The 18,050-nt window shown below is 38.7% G+C and overlaps 1 protein-coding gene across 3 annotated transcripts in view; it reads right to left on the reverse strand.

Annotated features, from left to right (window-relative positions):
• Positions 1-12,353, reverse strand: part of ZNF280C (zinc finger protein 280C) — a 65,585-nt gene extending 53,232 nt beyond the window's left edge. For 2 of the 3 annotated variants that reach the window (XM_066356448.1, XM_066356446.1), the window contains exons 1-3: positions 12,044-12,353; positions 3,473-3,519; positions 2,484-2,635 (exon numbers count right to left, since the gene is read on the reverse strand). The gene's annotated coding sequence lies outside the window, so the exon portion shown is untranslated. The remainder of the gene's footprint in view (positions 1-2,483; positions 2,636-3,472; positions 3,520-12,043) is intronic. The other variant, XM_066356447.1, reaches the window with a different exon arrangement.
• Between the last annotated feature and the right edge of the window lie 5,697 nt (positions 12,354-18,050).

The following is an 18,050-nucleotide window of genomic DNA, read 5'->3' on the forward strand; positions in this document are numbered from 1 at the left end:
CCCATAAGTGGAACTAAAACATATATATACAGGGGTGGGCAAAAGTGGGCTTACAGCTGTTTGTATGGAAAATAACAACAATTAATAAATAATACTATAATAAACTGTTTCGCGTGGCCACAACTGTAGACCTGGTTTCGTCCACTTTGTGTGTGTATATATACACATGAGATTGTTAGAAAATTAATTTCAAAGTTACAACTCATCTAATAAAAGTTTCAGAAACAGAATGAGAAAGGAAAAGGGATATAATCAATGGAAAAAAATATAAGAAAAATTTCCAGTTCTAAATTATATAAATCTCCAGATACAAAGGGCTCACCAGGCCCTGGCCGGTTGGCTCAGTGGTAGAGCGTCGGCCTGGCGTGCAGGAGTCCCGGGTTCGATTCCCGGCCAGGGCACACAGGAGAAGCGCTCATCTGCTTCTCCACCCCCCTCTCCTTCCTCTCTGTCTCTCTCTTCCCCTCCCGCAGCCGAGGCTCCATTGGAGCAAAGATGGCCTGAGCGCTGGGGATGGCTCCTTGGCCTCTGCCCCAGGCGCTGGAGTGACTCTGGTCACGACAGAGCGAGGCCCCCGGATGGGCAGAGCATCACCCCCTGGTGGGCGTGCCGGGTGGATCCCGGTGGGGCGCATGCGGGAGTCTGTCTGACTGTCTCCCCGTTTCTAGCTTCAGAAAAAAAAAAAAAAGACAAAAACAAAGGGCTCACCAGCACCTGCCATAATAATTAAGGGAAAAAAAACTACAGTAGAGGGACCTATTGTGAAATTTCACAACTCTGGAGATAAGGGAATATTGTAACAACTGAGAGAATGAGAGTGGAGAGAGAGAAGAAAGTTAGAATATTGTTTTCAAAGGTCATAGCAAAAATAAATTATTTCAATTTAGAATTCTACACCCAGCCAAGATTTGTGTTAAGCATAAGGTACATATTCTTTCATTACGAATCAAGACCAGAAACACCAGACAAAACTTACCTCCCATTCACCCTTTCTTAGAAAGAATCCACCAAAATGAGACTTAACAAGGAGGAAGACCCAGGATACAAAAAACATGACATTTAACAGAACACAAAGACAAAGGAAAGTCCCAGGACAATAGCTTTTTAACAGGTCTAGAGAGCAACCAGGCAATACAGAGCAGAACATTCCCCCTAGGAGAAACGTGTCCAGGAGGAAACACACACACACAAACACACACACACAAAATTAAATTGTTAGCTTACCTTACAACTTTTATCATGTAGAAAACTGAGGTAAGAGGCTACAGAAGGGTATGAGATGACTTGGCTAGAGACCTTAACTCAAGTCGGCAAATTTTAAAAAATGAAAAATTTAAACTGCTGGATAGATTTTTAAAAAGAAAAAAAGGTAAAGGTATCCATAACATATTACTACCATAGTACTATGGTTATCAGGGAACAATATATATTATGGTCATAATAATAAAAGTATAAAATATGATTTAACCAAACCTTGATATATAATTTACAATGGGAGGTGCTTGGCGGAAGGGTAAATATAAGAAAACTAAAATCTTTATATTGCTTAATAAGAAAATCATTAGCTAATGGCTAAAACTGAATTCAAGAGAGCATAATGGATGTTTTAAAATTTTATAAATATAAAAATAATTATTAGAAAAACAGCTAAACAAATAATATTGGCTGCCTTGAAAAGACACGGGGTACACAGGCCCCAAACACATTCACGCCATGAGCGTACACCCCTCTTCTGCTGTTTCACACCCTTCAAGAAACACTGGCTATGCAACTTTTAACTTTCAGATTGTCTTTTTAAACCTATGCCTGAATTGTTTTGGTTAAAAAGTATTGGGGAGCACCTAAATTAAAATAATAGCAAAAGGGATGGATAGAAATGGTGCTAGATACATGGAGTGAGATGTGCATAGGGAGCTAAACAATAAAAATAAAAACAAAACAATAATTCCAGGGTTTTCGCTTAAATAGAAATATTTTTTAGACAATGATATATTTCATTTATCTTTTAAATGCAATAATAATTTTTAAAGGTAACTTTACTAGATTAAAATAGTATTTCTCCTTTTAACACAAAATTAAAAGGTACTATGTAAACACAAGGATTGCACGTAAAAGAACACCTTAATAAATCGGTGTTAAAACAAACAAACTTTACTAATTTTCCCTTCTATACAGGCATGCCAAAATCATTTCTTGGCATAATGTTGTTTAATGTTTAGTAGTCCACCTATCATAAAACAAAACAAAGAACATTCCCACCCTCCCAAATGTAATAACTTTATCAACTGACCCCTTTCTTTTCTAAACCATATTTTAAAGTATACATATATATACACACACACACAATGCTCTAAGTAGATTTAAAAAGTAATTCATAGTTTAGCATTTGCATATTTTGAGTACTTGAAAACACCATCCTCACTGTGTCCCTTGAAAGCCCTCATTTGTACTGTTTCTTCCATCTCAATAGCTTTCCCCCTTACCTTAAACTGTCCAAATTACTTAAGTATAGTAGAAAGAGCATGAACTTGACATCAAATTGAATAGTTCAAATCTTCTGCACCATTTATAATCACAGACTGGAGAAACTGCTCGGATCTGTTTCCTCACTTCTAATATTGGAATAATATCAAACCTAATTGAAGTGGTAAGGTAAATTCAGGAAAATGTCATATAAAGTACCTAACTTCAAGCAGATATTCAACAAAATATGAATTCCCTGCCCTTTCCCAACTTGGTTCAATTATAACCTCAGTAAACCATTAGACCTTGATTTTCTTTCACCTCTTACTACACTGACAGTCTATTCCATGCAATTCAAGACTTACTGTATATGATCGCAACCTGCTCACTATTCACGTATCTGAACTATACATGTCTAACTCCAAAGTAAGCTCCTTGAGAGTGAAGAACATATTTTCTTTTCCTCTGCATTTCCTCTTACACACAGCAGTCTACTGGATATGCAGTAAGCACTTAACAGATGATCATTTACAGGCTAAGAAATCAGCCAAATCCAGGCAATGTTACCTTTTTAAAAATGAGGAAAAAATCAGTACACCCATGTATATTGATAATTTTTAAAAATCAGTAACATATATGTTCATAGGTATTCCTCTTTTTTTAAAACTAGGTACTGTCACTGTCAATATATTTCAAGATAAGACTGTTGAATAAAAATTATTTAAAGGCATATAATACCATATATAGCATAATTTTATTTAGAAACAATTTAGTTTTTGTCTATATATAAAAAGTTTATGATTATGTACACCAAACCAATATTAGTAATTACCTCTGGAGACAAAGAGCACTTCATTTCTAGTTTAACATTTTATTGTATTCTGTTCTTTCTTACATGTATTAATTTAATAAATGTGCCTACCTCTACCTTTCTCATCTTTTCTTATAAAACAAGGTTGTAAGTACAAAAGTCACACATACTAGTATCACTTGCAGCAGCAATACTTACTTTTTGATTGAAAAGGTTTATTGTCATCCATCAAGTTGCAGAGTCACCTAAACACCAACACATGGCATCAATCAACTTTATGAGTCAATTTAACACCAAATATTGAAACGAAACAGGATTCAGAAATCTTTGGGTTTGATTTCAATCTCCAGCAAACTCACCATGTGACTCCAGACAAGGTAGTAAGTTAGGTCTTAGTTTCCTGACCTAGAACATAAACCTACTATTACAGTAGACACACATTTAATTTCTTTTCTTCCACAAAAAGCTTACTCTTCAAATTTGATGTGTTTGATATACACATGCTACTCACTTTGCATAATTGCTTCATTCCTGAATAAATGCAAATTTAGTAAATCAAATGCTGAATGTATAAAAGCACTTATTTCTTGAAGAAATCTGCTGAGTTACTTAATTACAAATATTTGAAAGGTATTCCTTTGTAAAAATGAGTAATTACCCTTTAATATGTTTTATTAAATCTGAATTACAAAATGCTAAGTGACATTAATCTTTAACTGTTATTTTTCACACCGGAAATAAAGTATAAGTATTATTACAACAAAAATGTTCAAAGAAATTTTTAGTTTTGTTTATCAGAGTAGTTGGATAAATTTGATAATAGATTAAGTGATTATAAAATAATTACTCATTGTCTAACCAGTGGTGGTATAGTGGATATAGTGTCCACCTGGGACGCTGAAGTCCTAGGTTCGAAACCTTGAGGTTGCCAGTTTGAGCGCGAGATCACTGAACTGATCCTATGGTGGCTTGAGCAAGGGGTCACTGGCTCGACTGGAGCCCCCCCCCATCAAGGTACATATGAGAAAGCAATCAATGAACTACGAGTTCATTGATGGTGCTGCTACTACGAGTTGATGCTTGTCATCTCTCCTTTCCTCTGTGTGTCTTTCTCACTAAAAATAAATTACTCATTGCCTTCTGTGTTCAAGTACTGTGCTCAGTTCTAGTGAAAAAAATTAACATGAATAAATCATAGTCTTGCCTTCAGAAATTTACAATCTTAAATGTCTATGATTCTTTGGGCTTCTAAAAAAGGTGGTAAAACATCACTAAAAATTTTTGTATTCTTTAAAACAGATTTGTGTTCTGAATTCTCATGCACAAACCATGTTTTTACATATAAAATAAACATTTAAAAACCATTTCAGTTATAAAAAAATAGACATTTCACACTTTTCTTTATCCTCAAACTGCAAAAGGAAGCTTTCCTGATTTTTCCAATTCCAAATTTTCTAGACTGAATTAGATCAAAGAGGGGGATAAACTTTAATTCCAGAAGAAATTACTGCTATAAATGTTTGAATTAACTACTTTAACTCAATTATTTCAATAGTTATCACCTGTCCTGAAACTAGAATTGAGGTAATGCATATGTCAAGTAGATAAGTACATGACAATTCTTGATCAGCATTAAGGACCCCACTACTGATGCCAAAAATACAGAATATTAAGAGTCACAACTGCATAGAACCGGAGGCACACAAAGGACACTTTTATTAAATGATCATATAAAGTGTATCTATGGATGCAAATACCTTAAAACTAGTACCAAATGTATAAACAGTATATATAAACATGTCCTGTCTACTACCTATGACTATGGAGATGGCTTTTGGGACCCATAACAGCCACCAAGGAGCTTCAATTAATACAAACACAAACACTCCAAAAAGTCAGAAATCTTCACATGCCATTTAGAATCACAACTTCAGTCTAAAGCTATGTTATCCAACAGGAGAGCTGAGCCCTCCACTACTATTACACACACACACACACACACACACACACACACACAAATCTCTGAAGTCATCACCTCAAAGTTTTGGTGGCAAGGCAAGGAATTCTGTAGGAGATTAAATAATCTGTTAGAGAAATGAAACATTCAGCAAAATGTGCAGTAAGATTCTTGGTTCTCACATAATAGCAACTCCAGAGAGTCTCTAGGTTATGTAACTCAGAGTTGGCATGGAAACAGGCTGAAGAATCAGAACTCTTCATTTCAGTGGCTGACCCAGGTAAAAACACTATGTCCAGGTTTACTGCTCGTATTGGAGGGGGCTGAGTCCCAAGTAAGGGACTTCCAAGTAACTGACAAGCACCGCTTGGAACACACTCACTCAGTTTTTAGAGACTGCCTATATATTTCATGTGGTTTTATTTATTTTTAAAATTATTTTTATATATTTATTCATTTTAGAGGGGAGGGGGGGCGGGCAGGAAGCATCAACTCCCATAGGTGCCTTGACCAGGCAAGCCCAGGGTTTTGAACCGGCAACCTCAGTGTTCCAGGTCGACGCTTTATCCACTGCACCACCACAGGTCAGGCGAGACTGCCTATATAAATAATTATAATTCTTATTTAGATAGTTTTTGTTTTCAGGTTTAGATATCTAAAATCCAACATTCTTAAGAGCTTATTCTACAAAAAAGTTTTAAAAACATTAATTGAATAGTTCAAATGGTAAACTTCATGTGTATTTTACTATAAGAAAAAATAGTTAAAAATTAATAGCATTTCACACCCACTAGGATTGCTATAATAAAAAAGATAATAACAAGCGTTGACAAGGATACGGAGAAAAGGGACTCTTCATATACTGCTAGTGGGAATATGAAATTATGCAGACACTGTGGAAAACACTTTGGCAGTTCCTCACGAATTTAAACAAAATTACCACATGACTCAGCAATTCCACTCTTGGCAAAAGAGAACTGAAAATGTCCACACAAAAACATATACACAAATGTTCATAACAACATTATTAGTAATAATCAAAAAGTGGAAACAAATCCAAATGCCTTACTAGTGAATGGAGAAACAAAATGTGACTTATCTATACAATGAAATAATATTCAGTCATAAAAAGAAAGCAGTGCTGATACATACTACACTATGGAAGTGAAAGAAGACCATATATTGAGCATACAATAGAGTAAAGAGTCTCTTTAATAAATGGTGTTGAGAAAACTGGACAGCTACCTGCAAAAAAAAAAAAAAAAAAAAAAAAAGAAACAAGACCACCAACTTACAACATTCACAAAAATCAACTCAAAATGGATAAAAGACTCAAATGTAAGTTGCAAAACCATAAACATCTTGGAAGAAAACATAGGCAGTAAACTCTCCGGTATCTCTTGTAGCAATATTTTTGCTGATTTATCTCCACGGGCAAGTGAAATAAAGGACAGTATGAACAAATGGGACTATATCAAACTAAAAAGCTTTTGCACAGCTAAAGACACCATGAACAAAATAAAAAGACAACCCACACAATGGGAGAACATATTTGCCAATACATCTGATAAGGGGTTAATAACCAAAATTTATAAAGAACTTCTAAAACTCAACACCAGAAAGGTAAACAATCCAATTAAAAAATGGGCAAAAGAACTGAATAGACATTTCTCCAAAGAGGACATACAGATGGCCAAAACACATATGAAAAAAATGTTCAACATCACTAATCATCAGAGAAATGCAAATTAAAATTACAAGATATCACCTCACACCTGTCAGAATAGCACTCATTAACAAATCAACACACAGTAAGTGCTGGCGAGGGTGTGGAGAAAGGGAACCCTCCTGCACTGCTGGTGGGAATGCAGACTGGTGCAGCCTCTGTGGAAAACAGTATGGCGTTTCCTCAAAAAATTAAAAATGGAACTGCCTTTTGATCCAGCTATTCTACTTTTAGGAATATATCTTAAGAATACCAAATCACAGATTTAAAAGAAGATATGCACCCCCATGTTTATGGCAGCATTGTTTACAATAGCCAAGATCTGGAAGCAGCCCAAGTGTCTGTCAGTGGACGAGTGGATTAAAAAGCTGTGGAACAGCCTGACCTGTGGTGGCGCAGTGGATAAAGCGTTGACCTGGAAATGCTGAGGTCACCGGTTCAAAACCCTGGGCTTGCCTGGTCAAGACACATATGGGAGTTGATGCTTCCAGCTCCTCCCCACCTTCTCTATCTGTCTCTCTCCTCTCTCTCTCCCTCTTTGTCTCTCTCTCTCCCTTTCTCTCTCCTCTCTAAAATGAATAAATAAAATTAAAAAAAAAAAAAAAGCTGTGGAACATATACACAATACAATACTACACAGCCGTGAAAAAGAAGGAAATCTTAACTTCTGCAATGCCCTGGATGGATCTGGAGATTACTATGCTAAGTGAAATAAGCCAGGCAGAGAAAGACAAGTATCATAGGATCTCACTGATATGTGGAATCTAATGAACACAGTGAACTGAGGAACAGAATAGAGGCAGAGGCAGGGTCACAGGGAGCAGAGGGACAGATGTCAGAGGGAAAGGGGATGAGAGAATGGGATCAGAGAAATTATATATACATAACACAGAGATACAGATAACAGGACAGCAAAACCCAGAGGGAAGGGGGAGGGAGCTAGGAGGAGGGGGCAAAGGGGGTGTAATGGGGGACACAGGGGTGGGAGGTGAGGGTGTTATATTGAGTGGGACACTTGAATCCATGTTAACACAATAAATTAAAATAAAAATTTTACAAGACCACTTATTGTATGATTTCGTTTATATGAAATATTCAGAAACAGTGAACTCATAAAGACAGAAAATAGAATAGTGTTTGCTTAGGCCTGGGAGGAAATGAGGAGTGACAATGAATGGGTATGGGATTTCTTTTTGGAGTAATAGAAATAGTTCTAAAATTGTTTGTGGTGATGTTTGCACATCACTGTGAACATACTAAAACCTATGAATTGTACACCTCACATGGGTAAACTGTATGCTATACACGATTTCAAAAAACCTGTTAGAAAAGTAAGCCAATATAAGGCTAGGAGTGGTGGAGTCACTATATGGACTAAAAGAGAAACCAACAAAGCGATGAGCAAAGCCACAGCTTTGGGGGTAGAGAAAGAGAGGTTAGGGACGGGAGACATTCAAGTTCTGATGAGACCATTGAAACACCAAAGCTGGCAGTGCTTGAAGCAAATTACTGACTTTTCAGTCAAGAGAGGGAATAATTGTTCATTTCTAGTTTTATCTACTTTAAGCTAGGTTTCTGGTACTTGAAAAGCAGTAACTTACCAATGGATTATGGCAACATTTTTCCACCAGATCTCTGTGGAAAATATATTCCATACAGTGCAAGAGAGGTCTAAAACAATACATTGTTTTGCTGTCTATCTAAAAAATTAATATTACCATGCTCTGGGGATCACCTCAATGACCACCTTATAACTAAGCTGTCACATAACTTCAGTACTCATGATTTTTAAAATTGAGATATAACATTATATTAGTTTCAAGTGTACAACATAATGATTCAATATACGTATATTACAAAATAATCACCGCAGCTAGTCTAGTTATCATCCATCACCCACCACACAGTAACAATTTTTTTTCTTGTGATGAGAACATTTAAAATCTACTCTTTTAGCAACTTTTAAATATTCAATAGTCTTGTTAGCTCTAGTCACCATTTTGTATATTACATCCCCAGGACTTATTTTTTTAACTGAAAATTTGTATCTTTTGACTACCACCCCCACAATCCCCACCTCTGGCAACTACCAAGCTATTCTGTATCTATGAGTTTAAGATTCCATATATAAGTGAGATCAAACAGTATTCATATTTTTCTGTCTATCCATGTTGCTGCAAATAGCAGGATTCATTTTTTTAATGGTTGAATAATGTCTCATATTGTGTGTGTGAGTATATCACATCACATCATCTCCATTCACCTGTCCATGGTTGTTACCATGCTTTCACTATTGTAAATGCTGCTGCAATAAACATGAAGGTGTAGATGTCTTTACAAGTTGAGTGTTTTTGTTTCCTTCAGATTAATATCCAGAAGGGGAACTGCTGGATCCTATCGTACTCATTCTTTTTTCTATTATTACTACTGCATTGTCATCAAGTACTATAATGTTTGCTGCTACTGGCTAACAAAAGATCAGAGGGAGAGAATACCTAAATGATGAATTTGCACTAAACAAAGGGACAAATGACAGTATGCTTAGCTATAGAAATGAAGGTATTGAAAATGTTCAAATAGAAAAATTGTGCTATTGTTTAGATACGAATTATAGCCATGAAAACCTCAATAAAAAAGGCGGTAACTTTGTTTCATCAAAATATATTATTCACTCAATGGATTAAATTTGATTCAGGACTCAGAGCGAGTTGGCCGGGGTGCTGAGGATGGCTCCATGGCCTCCTTCTCAGGTGCTAAAAAAATGGCTCCTGATGCAATGAAGGAAGGGTCCCAGATGGGTAGGCATCACCCCATATTGGGCTTGCCAGGTGGATCCCAGCCAGGGTGCATGCAGGGGTCTCTGCCTCCCCTCCTCTCAATAATTTTTTTAAAAAAAACAAAACAAAACAAAAGCCCAATGGAATATTTCACAGATCCAGAACAAAAATTCCAAAATTTATATGGACTTAAAAAGAACCCAAATCGCCTCAGCAATCTTGAAAATGAAGAACAAATTAAATATGAGCCCTGGCTAATAGGCTCAGTGGTAGAGCCTCAGCCCAGCGTGTGCCTGTCCCAGGTTTGATTCCCACATAGGAGAAGCAACCATCTGCTTCTCTACCCCTCCTCCCTTCCCACAGCCATGGCTCTATTGATTCAAGTCCATCGGCCCAGGTGCTGAGGATGGCTCCCTGGAGCCTTTGCCTCAGGCACTAAAAATAGCTCAGTTGAGAGCAGGGCTCCAGATGGGGGTTGTAAGGTAGGTGCTCGTCTAGGCACATGTTGGAGTCTATCTCCCTTCCTCTGGACTTGGAAAAGAAGAAAAATAAATTGTAATTTTCATTAAAACTTTTTATATAAATATGCATTGGGGTTATTATTGCTTTACATAAATTATATAATATATATTTATTGTTTCTTCTTTTTTCTAAGTGAGAGGAGGGATATGGGTTCTGTTGTTGTTGTTACTGGTAGGTATGGTTCTAAATGTCCTCCAGAATAAGGACAACAAATGGGAGATAAGAGGAGGTACAGATAGAAGTATCCCTTCCCCCTTATTCACCTTTTCAACTAAAAAATGCTGATGCTGTGTAGTAAAGCACTGGGTGGAAGAAACTGGATTGGACTAGGAAACTAGGTTGAACAGGTGAAGCTGAAATTTGGGACCCTTCCACATCAAATCTTTTTTTAATGGACTATTCAAATTTTTAATATTCTTAAAAATAATATTCAAATTTTAAAGGTTGAAAAGATATGAAGGATCAAAAATAAAAATATAAAGGAAAAGGGAATGGGAAAATATTTCTATTTTTTGGTGGGGTGAGTCTCCTTATTTATTATCCTTAACCACCTCACTCCCATGTAAAGTGTGGCATAATACAGTAAATTAAACACTGAAGAGTTAGAAGACACAGGTTTAAGAACAGGTTGTATCCAGTTTTACCCATTTTAACTTCCACAGTCTTCTTCTTGAGATTCTTCCCTCACCTTCCAAACAGTTCTATGAACACCTCACAAGTCCACCCCAAAATAGGTAAAATCAATGACATAAAATGCAAAATACAATTACAGCTGAATTTGTAGCAATATTAAACAATCAAGGACACACAGCCTTCAGTTCCTTTTATTAGCAAATCAGTGCTTTTATAGGCCCAGTGAAATCTATACTTATGGAGACAGTTTGTTTTCACAGTAACCCCTAAAGCAGACATCTCAGAAACGCCAAAACGTGACTTCTGCAGCTTAAAATACTATTTCTTGGTTTCAATTTTATGTTTAATAGCACTACAAGACATTAAAAGTCACAGACCAAAACTGAAAACAAAAGGCAAAATGTAATTCCACATATTAAAAAGAACTAAGAAATCGTTGCAAACAAAGAGAATCCCATGGATGAAGATGTCCTGCGCCTGTAGAAGCTGGTACACTTGACATTTTATTCTGATTTTTTCCTTAATAAAAGCATTAAACTTGAGGTAGATTACGAGGAACTCCCTCCATATATAGAGAATAAAACCTCAGAATGAGATAATTTTTCCCATTAAGTATAAACGTGCAAAGCCCACTGTTAATAAACTGTCTACCTAATGCCACGTTTCTTCTCGGGACTCTTCTGGACAATAACGGAATGGAGCACGATTTCTATGACGGAGTAGCAAAATCCCTTCTGCAAGAACGAGGCTGTGAGCGCTTCACAACCAGTAACCTGGGTGGGAGCAACCCTGACAGAAATGATGGGCCCAAGGGGCCCCGAAGCCTGAAACTTCGCAGCCTTCCCTGGTCTCTGTCCCTGACTTGAGAGACCTGAGGGGAGTCGGGTCTCGCTAACATCGCCATCAAATATACAAAAGCCCAGAGGGAGCTGCCCGCAGACAGCAAAGCTCAAACTCGCCTGGGACGGAGACGCGCAGCCCGCGCGACCCCGGCCCGAGTGCCCGCCAAGCCCGGCGGCGGCGGAGCTGCCTGCCCGAGACCCCTCCCCCACCGCGGACGGCGCAAGATGGAGGCCCACCCGCGGCCGAGCGGCCCCTCCCCCGCTCCCCGGGCCCTCCCGGCGACCCCAGCCGCCGCCAGACCCTCCACTTGCCTCGCTCGCCGCCAGGTCGCCCTCGCCACCCTCGGAGCCAGGCGGTCACGGCCACCAGCGAAAGCCTTCGCCGGCGTCCACGAGGCGCAGGCGGGGCTGGGGTTGGGGCGGGGGGCCCTTACCACGAGCGGAGCGGGCCGGCCAGCCTGGGACTGTAAGGAGGAGAAAGAGAAGGAAAATGAGGAGCGCGAGGGCACCGGGCGACAGCCGCAGGGAGAGCTGCAGCCGCCGTGACTCCCAGCGAGGACTGAGCGGCCCCAGCCACTGCGGAGGCGAGGGCTGCGCGCGCTGCCTGCTGGGTACACCCCGACTCCTCCGCCCGCGACGCCAGCTCCTCCGCGGCGGCCCCCCCCCCCCCCCCGCTCCAACCCACGCACATCCGGGTTTCTTTTCTAACGGTTGCCTGAGGGCGGGCGCGGACCTGTGCGTGACCTGATACGCTTTCGGCGGCAGGGGCGCTCTGGCCATGGGTCGGGAACGGGGATTGCGGACTGCACGTCAGGGCGAGAGCTGGGCGCTAATGCGGATCCCCTCTGCGACCCTGCTGTGCAGTCAGGGTTGCAATTCCAGAATTCGGGCTGCACAGTGTCTGAGCACGCGGAAACGTGAATTCGGGAGCCTACGTGTGTGTAAGGGATAAAGGCACCGATGAAAAAAAAAATACTATACCCGAGAGATGAAGATCTAAACTAGATGAATACAGGGAATCCAAGTCAAGTTATTTAGCCCTGGCCGGATGGCTCAGTTGATGTTAACAGCGTCGTCCCAAAGCACAGAGGTTGTCAATTTGATTCCCAGTCAGGACACAGACAGGAACAGATGAATGTTCCCGTCTCTGCCTCTCTCTCTCTCTCTCTCTCTCTCTCTCTCTCTCTCCCTTCCTCTTTCACTAAAAATCAATTAAAGATTTTAAAAAAATCAAGTTATTTAAATGGGTAATTTTACTAAAATTGTTCTAAACATGGTTTTGCTTGCATGTTATTCCTGACATATCGATGTCTATAATCATTATTAAAATGTTAGGGGAAAGTATGTTTACAAGAAAAACATTTACCAAGATACTGTTTGCACCAACATTTTCTAAGAATTCTGTTTTGAACGCTAAAAAAGTTTCCTCTCCCCATTTTCCTCACAAGTTCTGTGACATGAGTGGTCCTTCTCTCAAGAGTTACCCACACTTAAAACCTTGCTATAATAGTTGCTTAACAAAGACGCAAGTTCATTGAGTCACTGAATCCTACCAATTTTATTTGAGTTTCTTTTTTCTTATCTGTACTTCACTTTGCTAATGGCCCTGAAAATAAATTTTATAAGAAAAGACAGTGAATAATCAAAATAAAAAACGTGGAATGTTAAAAGTTGCAAAATCTTGTAGCATTTATAGACTGCCTCCCACCTCTGGGCAGGCTGATAAGAAATACTAAAGTTAGTTTCTCTCTCTCTGTCTCTCTCTCATATCTGTCCAATTTTCTAAACACCATCTATGGAATAAACCAGTGGTGGGATTCAAATAATTTAACAACCAGTTTCTCTGCCCTAATGACCATTTTAAGTATAAAAAAATGACATGCGGAAAGGTAGTTTATTATTTCATGCATTTAATACTTAAATAACAATAAAAGGTACACAAAACTAGATTATAAGAAAGTTTTAAAATATTAATGAAAAAATATTAAATCATACTTGACAAAAAAACAAAGCTGTTACTTAAGATAATTCCATATTGCTGTTTGGCATTTTTTTTTTTTTCCTCACAAGTTCTGTGGCATTAGTGGTCCTTCTCTCAGGAGTTATCCACACTTAAAACCTTGCCATAATAGTTGCTTAACAAGACGCAAGTTCATTCAGTCACTGCAATTTTTTTCACCTATGTAGATGGAATGAACATTACTACAGGCACTTAGAAGATGCTGTTGTGCAGATGAATGTTAAAAAGGAGTAAGGAATGTAAATTTGTGATTTCCACATTGGGCAGCTGCGCAGGTGCCCACCTTAGAGAGAACCCTGATTACAAGTGCCATTTTAACAACCGGTTCCCCAATCTCAACAAGAAAATTAGGTATCAGTTCTGCTGAACTGGTGTGAACCGGCTGAATTCCACCACTGGAATAGACTATTTTTACCCCATTGCATGTCTTTGCCTCTTATGTCAAATATTAATTGACTATAAGGGTGTGGGTTTATTCTGGGTTCTCTATTATGTTCCGTTCATCTCTATGTCTGTTTTTATGCCAATACCATGCTGTTTTGATTACTATGGCCTTGTAATATAGCTTGAAATCAGGTTGCATGATTCTTCCAACTTTGTTCTTCTTTTACAAGATTGCTGTGGCTATTCGAGGTCATTTGTGGTTCCATATAAATTTTTGAAATATTTGTTCTATTGATAGTTCTGTGAAATACATTATTGGTATCTTGATGGGAATTGCATTAAATCTATTGATTGCTTTGAGTAGTATGGACATTTTAATGATGTTCTTTCTATCCATGAACATGGTATATATTTCCATTTACTTGTATCTTCTTCAATTTCTTCTTTCAATGTCTTATAATTTTCAAAGTACAACATTTTTACAACCTTGGTTGAATATATATATTTCTAAGTATTTTATTCTTTTTGAAGCAATTGTAAATATGATTGTTTTTCCTTTATTTATTATTATTACTATTTAGAGAGAGAGAGAGGGAGGAAGATACAGGAAAAGAGAGAGATGAGAAGCATTAACTCGTAGTTGCATCACTTTAGTTGTTTGCTGATAACTTCTCATACGTACCTTGACCCGTAGGCTCCAGCTGAGCAAGTGACCCTTTGCTCAAACCAGCAACCTTGGGCTCAAACCAGGTACCTTGGGCTTCAATAATGGCCTTTGGGCTCAAGCCAGTGACCATGGGTCATGTCCATGACCCCACACTCAAGCCTGTGACCCTGCACTCAAGCTGGTGAGTCTGTGCTCAAGCCGGTGACCTTGGGGTTTTGAACCTGGGACACTCTCTCCACTGTGCCACCACCAGTTAGGCGTGTTTTCCCTTTCTGATAGTTCATTATTGCTGTATAATATTGCAACTGATTTCTGGATATTTGTTTTGTATTCAACTTCTTTACTGAATTAATTTATCAGTTCTAGTAGTTTTTTGAAGTAATATTTAGGGCTCTCTATATGCAGTATCATGTCATCAGCAAATTATGACAGTTTTACTTATTTCTTTCTAATTTGGATGCCTTTTATTTCTTGCCTGATTGCTGTGGCTAGGACATTCAGTACTATGTTGAATAAGAGTTGTGATAGCAGACATGCCTGTCTTGTTCCCAATCTTAAGGGAAACTTTTTTAGTTTTTTCCCATTGAGTATGATGTTGGCTGTGGGTTTGACATTAATTGCCTTTTTATTATTATTATTATTATTATTATTATTATTATTTTGCATTGTGGTATGTTCCCTCTATTCCCACTTTGCTGAGAAATTTTAACATAAAGGAGTACTGGATTTTATCAAATGTTTTTTCTGCATTTATTGATATAATCATGTGATTTTTTATTCTTCATTTTGTTTATTTGGTATATAATTTTTATTGATTTGTGGATGTTGTATCAATTTTGAATCTCTAGAATCAATCCTGCTCCATCATGGTGTATGACCTTTTTAATGTATTGCTGGATACAGATTGCTAATGCTTTGTTAAGGATTTTAGCATCTGTGTTCAGCAGGGATATTGGCATACATTTTTTTCTTTGTAGTGTTCTTCATCTAGTTTTGGAATTAGGATAATGCTGGCCAAGTAAAATGAGGCTGGGAATCTAGGTCACCTTCTTATACCATACACAAGAATAAACTCAAAATGGAGGAAAGCCTTCAATATTAGACTTGAAACCATTAAAACCCTGGAAGAAAATAGAGACAGTAAACTCTTGGGGCTGGGTGAGGTAGGTGGAGGGATTGAACAAAAAAGGAAGGAAAAAAGAAGAAAAAATTTATGGACATGGACAACAGTGTGGTGATTGCTGGGGTGGGGAGGAAGATGGAGAAGGGAGTGGGGGGATACATGGTGATGAAACAAGACTTGACTTGTGCTGGTGAACGCACAATACAGTGTACAGACGATGTGTTGTAGAATTGTGCACCTGAAACCTATATAATTTTGTTAAGCAGTGTCACCCCACTAAATTCAATTAAAGAGAGCCATCTCTTTAACGAAGCATACCTCAGACAACCTATTTTTTCTCGTAGCCGATATTTTAAACTTTGTTTTAACACTGAATACTTGATTGTAATTCTGTTTTCATGCATTTCTTTCCTTTTTCTAAATTCCTGAAGCATCTTTGTTTCCATAGCAACCAGCAGTAACAGACACATAGGTACTCAGTAAAGGTTTAATGAATAAAAGACGATGAAAGCCAATGAAAACACTTAAAAATAATGCAGATGGATGAAGCTTCCAACTACCAATTTACAGAAAAAAGAGTGCAGAAAAAAAAAAACTTAAATGCCACCCCAAGGAAAAAATCAGCATAATCATGAGAGGGAAACCTCTTTAGAACAAACAAACCAGTTTCTCTAAAAATAAATTGCAACAGGGGTAAAAGAAAGATGGAGGAGAACCAATAATTTAATGAAACTTAGAAGAAGAAAAAAAAATGTCCAAAGCTTTCTCCTTTGTTTTCAGTGGGAAATTTAGAACTTGCAAATCTATAGCCCATGATAGGGAGTTTTACCTCAGTCCCACCGCTCTCCCTCTTCCTCTCTCTCAGGCCAGGCCAGATCTGTCTGGATCCCCTGCTTTTCCAGGAGCCCTTAAGTAATAAAATTTATCTCAGATTTTCTCAGTGTATAAAGTGTCAGGAGCCTCCACATTGAGACTAAAATTAGGAAGGAAGAGGGTCAATGATGCCTCAGTGGGATAACCAGAAAATATTTATAAACCAAACAAAAATTATAATCCAATTTATTATTTTTTATTAATAATATAACAGCCAAAGGGACCAGAAAACTCTGGTCAGCAAGTCTTTTCATAAAAGGAAATGTACACAAGAAGCCAAATTATAATAAAAAAAGATGCCTGGTGAGAATGGAATCCACACATGGAACCCTGGATGATTTTGACTACTGTATCCTTAAAAATTTCCCCCAAGCTTCTAAAAACAAAAACAAACAAATAAAAAACACTCTTTAAAAAAATTACTCATAATTTATTTATACGGGTTCTTTTTGTTGTTGTTGCGTGAGAGATGCAGAGAGTGAGGGACAGATAGTGACAGACAGGAAGTGAGAAAGATAAGCATTAACTCGGCCCTGGCCGGTTGGCTCAGCGGTATAGCGTCGGCCTGGCGTGCGGGGGACCCGGGTTCGATTCCCGGCCAGGGCACATAGGAGAAGCGCCTATTTGCTTCTCCACCCCCACTCCTTCCTCTCTGTCTCTCTCTTCCCCTCCCACAGCCAAGGCTCCATTGGACCAAAGATGGCCCGGGCACTGGGGATGGCTCCCTGCCCTCTGCCCCAGGCGCTAGAGTGGCTCTGGTCGCGGCAGAGCATCGCCCCCTGGAGGGCAGAGCGTTGCCCCTGGTGGGTGTGCGGGGTGGATCCCGGTCAGGCGCATGCGGGAGTCTGTCTGACTGTCTCTCCCCGTTTCCAGCTTCAGAAAAATACAAAAAAAAAAAAAAAAGAAGCATTAACTCATACTTGCAGCACTTTAGTTGTTCTCCTATGTGCCTTGACTGGGGGGGTCTCCAGCTGAGCCAGTGATGGGCTCAAGCCAACAACTATGGGGTTATGTCTATGATGCCACACTCAAGCTGGCAACCCCATGCTAAAGCTGGTGAGCTCTCCTGCGCTCAAGCTGGACGATATTCAAGCCAGTAACCTCAGGGTTTTGAACCTGGGTTCTCAGTATCCCAGGTTGATGCTTTACCACAGTGGTTCTCAAACTCTTTGAAGTCGGGGCACATTTAAAATCCTACAAATAATTGTAGGTGCACTATATACAAATTTCTGAGAAATATGTTATAATAATT

This window comes from Saccopteryx leptura, chromosome X (assembly GCF_036850995.1).
Source record: "Saccopteryx leptura isolate mSacLep1 chromosome X, mSacLep1_pri_phased_curated, whole genome shotgun sequence".
Lineage (NCBI taxonomy): Eukaryota > Metazoa > Chordata > Mammalia > Chiroptera > Emballonuridae > Saccopteryx > Saccopteryx leptura.